The sequence below is a fragment of the Sinocyclocheilus anshuiensis genome, unplaced genomic scaffold (assembly GCF_001515605.1).
Source record: "Sinocyclocheilus anshuiensis isolate Anshui unplaced genomic scaffold, SAMN03320099.WGS_v1.1 scaffold2551, whole genome shotgun sequence".
In the NCBI taxonomy this organism is placed as follows: domain Eukaryota; kingdom Metazoa; phylum Chordata; class Actinopteri; order Cypriniformes; family Cyprinidae; genus Sinocyclocheilus; species Sinocyclocheilus anshuiensis.
In genome coordinates, this window is record NW_015558706.1 from 131,575 (window position 1) to 136,337 (window position 4,763).

The window sequence follows — 4,763 nt, forward strand, 5'->3', positions numbered from 1 at the left end:
TATATATATATATATATATAAACTTGAATTTGAACAATGAACTTTTATGAAGCATTGTGAATGATTTAATAATGTTCAACACAATACAAAACTTATGAGCCATTGATTAAAGGTTATAAGAATATAAGGTGTAGCTAAAACCCTGCAAATGCTTGTGAATTTAATCATTGCTGAAAAAATATGTGTATATATATAAATATACAGTATATATAATCATTGATCATTGAATAGTCATTTTAGTGAATTTAATCATTTAAATTCTCACAAGAAAAACTAAACTAACTTATTTGTTTATTTGTTTGTTTAAAAACTTTGTGTACTTTGTTAAAGGTTTTTTTTACTTTTTGTGTAAAATTTTGTGTAATTACATTCTTTTTGAGGCATAGTGAATGACATAATTGCTTGAAAAAGAAAGTAGAAAGTAGTAGTACAATATAAAACATTTGACTTTTAGTCATTGATTAATGGCATTTAATATGTAAAATTATTTACATATATACAAATATACACATTTGTTTGCAATTGCAATCGACTTTGATGCATATATGGTGTAGTATGTATGGAATGGTGTTTTTTATATCTAATATCTGATTAAATAATCTTTTTAAAAAATTGCTAATTAAATAATCAAGTGAAGGTGATTTTTATTCCTGGATTATTTTTTGGCAAAAATGCTGGCAGGATAAAAACGTGCTTCATTTTGTAATCCCATACATAAAATGCTCTGTCATGGAGCTCTATGACGTTGCTCCACATGCAAACAAAATACTTTTCCCCTTACGATACAATTGGCTCACGTATGGCAGTACAGGCACTGCTGTCTGCTTAACTCATACTAAATTCCACAGTAAGAGGAAAAGAGAGAGGAGGGGTGGAAGTTTGAGGGAAGGGTTCATGGTAGACAGCACGCTTTCACCGGGCAACATGCCAGAACCTTTTCCGTCCGGCTCATGTCTGCTGCTGGGTTATATATGTGGTTGGTGATGTAATGCTCAGAACATGATCCACAAGACAACTCCCCTTTTTCTTTTCCAGATAGATGTAGCAGACAGTGGAAAATCTGGGTGAAGACGCCAAGCAGTAAGAGCTACTTTCTACAGGAGACTTCAAAATGTGCTAAATGTGCAATGAAACTAAGTTTAATAGCTTTTTAAAGTGTTATCATAAAGTGCAGGAGAATCTGAGATGTAATTTCACTTTCCTCAATTAAATTACATCCTTAGAACAGTGTGTTCTTTTAAATGGGAAATTAGCTTCTGTATTTAAGGCCAAAGAAACGGGAAGCTCTGTAATACATGAAATAGGTATTGTTAACTTTTAATAAACTTCATTAATTACCCATTTTTTACAATAGACAGACAAAAGAAGCATGCCTTGTAAAAACCACATACGAGTATAAAATGTTTCATCATTATTTTATATTGTTATTATTTAATGAGGAAGAGATGAGAGGTCATGTTAGAGTTTATGTCACAAGAATGGAACTCAATATTGCAACTTACATTTTGATCAGATTAGGCCAAACAGATGGCATTACAAATATAGCAAGCAGCTAACCTTTTCACTCAGTTATGAAAGTGAGAAAAGGATTTGAGTGTGAGTTTGAGGGCAAAGTAGGAAATAAAAATATCAAAGTGGAATAATTCACATTTAATGGACAATTTAAAAGGCCATAAAATTATATAGGAAAACCAAAGGACTCACAGACAGTTTAAAGGAGCCACAGACTGTTACATCCAAATGTGTTTGAATCATTATGAGCATTTGAATAAACTGTCAGGCATTAAAAAGCCTTGACTCTGAATCAGTTTGGTTTTAGATTATTTTGCTAATGATGCATTACTATAATATTTGTTCTATATTTTTATGCTTAAGGTCCATTTTTAGTGTAATTGGCCTATTTTATGCTTTTCAATAGGCCTACTGAATGTATAAATATAATATTTTTTTTGCTGCATCTTGGATGGATTTTTTCCCCTAAGGATGTTGTAATGCATTATGTGATTCCCTTCTCAATTAAGGATTTTTAACCTTAGAAAACTAAAAGTTGATGCTGTCACTGGAACACTGGAACAGTATCTTTTCAAAAGGTTTGTATCTTAATTACCCCTAAAGGTTGCATATAAGTACCTTAAATGTACATATTGGTACCTAAATGCTACATATTTGTACCTTTTGAAAAGGCACTGCCCTAGTGACAGCTTTTGTACCTTTTTTTTTTAGAGTGAGGTACAAGTGACAGAAATGATAGTGTGACAGAAGATAGAGTGACAGAAATATGATTTCATTTGATTTCATCATTTATAAAGGCCCATTCACACCACAAACGGTAACTATAAAGATAACTATAAGTTTCCACAGTTGGAGCAGTTGAGGGTTCAGTGCCTTGCTCAAGGGCACCTCAGTCGTGGTATGGAAGGTGGAAGAGAGCGCTGTACATTCACTCCCCCCACCAACAATCCCTGCCAGTACGAGACTCGAACCCGCAACCTTTAGGTTACAAGTCCGACTCTTTAACCATTAGGCCATGACTTCCCCATCCTCATTCTGAAAGTAATTCCAATGATATTGTTCCTCTGTGACATTATTGTTATAGTTGTGGTGTGAACTTCCCTATTATCATAGAATTAGACCGATTGTTAAAACTTTATCTCATTATAGTGATCGTTCTTGGTGTGGACGTAGCACGCTGAAATGTCATTCATTGCAACAACAAAAAAAAAAAAGTTAACCCATAATACAACAATGAATGTACTTTTTTTTGCAGAAAATCATTCTGTGTTGAAAAACCCAAAAATGGGTCATTCAAGAGCCTTGTTATAGGATTGTTTTGGCCTTCGGTTATATTATATGTGCGTCACTTTCACAGCATTTCACGAAACCCAAAAGAATCAATGACAAGCACACACAAACACAGCAAAACAGCCTTTATCTGGTGAGGATCTGATAAAAGATAAAAGTGGAACTATTAGAGTGAGTCCCACTTAATTCACTGACTCACGGCTTTTTTCAGGCATAAATTGCTTCCGTTGGGACAACAAACACCCACATGTCCCTATTGGATTGATTGAACATTTAGAGCGAGTTTTTTGGTTTGCATCCTCATTCAGCCCGTTTTTTCTGTCTCTGATTCTGTCATATAATCCATTTATGTACTCACTATCAGGCCTCATTGTAGTATCACACATTTCATTTTTCAATATTTTAATTTCATACTTAATTTCACCGGAGAACACAATGTTCTCTTTGTGCTAACTGGATCAAATCCTTTAAAATATTAATACAATGGTCTTTAGGGTTCATTAGTGCTCAGAAACTGCTAGCAGTATGTAGACATCACACTAATGATCAGCTGTTAATAATTCATCTGCATTTGCTTGTATAATAAAATACCTGCCTTGTGAATAGAGAGCAATTGAGGATTTATAATGGATATGTTTTTGCTTAATATTCTCAGAAACAAGTGTGACAGACAGTCAAGTCAAGTCAAGTCACCTTTATTTATATAGCGCTTTTAACACAGAAAGAAAGTGTTTCTGTATCTGTGAGAGTTCTTCGAAATGGTCTGGTATGATTTGACAGTCTTGTGGATCCTTGTAGAGACGCCATCTGGGCCATCTGGTGTTATTGAGAGTTTTTTTTTATTTGATTTTTTTTAAGAGCTCTGTGTGTTTGAGAGAGGAGAAGAAGTGAGAAAGAGATCTTAGAAAACTTCTTATCCGTCTTCTTTGAGATTTTTTTATTACATTTGATTTCATACAGCCTTGTGCCATATTCAGTACAACAGCACTCTTGCTCATGTGATATTGCTAAAATGGTAGATGGAACTAATATAACTATGTATGATTGGAACTCATTATCACGGCAATCAACACAATTCACTAGAGAATAAATCGTGTTTACCCATCACGCAAATGCCTGTTTTAGCAGCTCAAACCAGAACATTGCCTGTGTGCTGTGTGCTCTCTTTTGAAGTAAAAATAAATGCATGCAAACAAGGGAAAGCACAATTATAATATTGGCAAAAGGCAGGATCTTCTATCAGATGGAGATGGAGAGAGTCCAACAAGAGAGTGTTTCCCCAAGCACACTGTTTTATTATTGTGTGCACTAATAAACTCATCCAAAGTGCTTTCTGAAACATATAGGTAAAGCCTTATATAGCCTATATATTTTCATGTAGATGAGATGTTGTGCATGTAGATGAGATGTTGTGCAATAGCATCTGTATGAGATGTTACGTATTATGTTATGTGAGATGCTATGTTATGAAATGACAGATGTGCCTGAAATGAATACGAAATTGTTATAAATATATATTCTAAATGCACGAATGTATCTAAAATTCGTACTGAATGATTTCGAGCAATCACGCATGTATATTCCAAGCTATTCTAATAGCATCACATGCCGTGTTTCGCGCAGGGCGAGACCACATTGACTGTACACACACTTGTATAACCGTTTGTATAACACTTCAACGTACTCGGCTTTCCTGAACCAACCAACCACGCAGTTTTCCCTTGTCAGCGTCCCATTCATCAGCTTTCTCTTACTACTGATTTGCCCAGACGCAGCAGTCCACGTGAGACGTATGACATACTTATGTAAAGAGACTGGCGGTCCTTTCAGCCAATCACAGCGCGCTTCTGGTATTTCCGTATTTTCCGCATGCAAATAAGCGGGGTTTGACCAATAGGAGCGCGCGGTGGGAGGAGTTTGAACAGGTCATGCTGCGAGCTCTAGAGATCCAGGGCAGTGGT

At 35.2% G+C, this 4,763-nt stretch overlaps 1 pseudogene; it reads left to right on the plus strand.

Annotated features, from left to right (window-relative positions):
* LOC107681445 (macrophage mannose receptor 1-like) overlaps positions 1 to 4,763 on the plus strand; it is a 28,023-nt pseudogene that overhangs the window by 17,102 nt on the left and 6,158 nt on the right.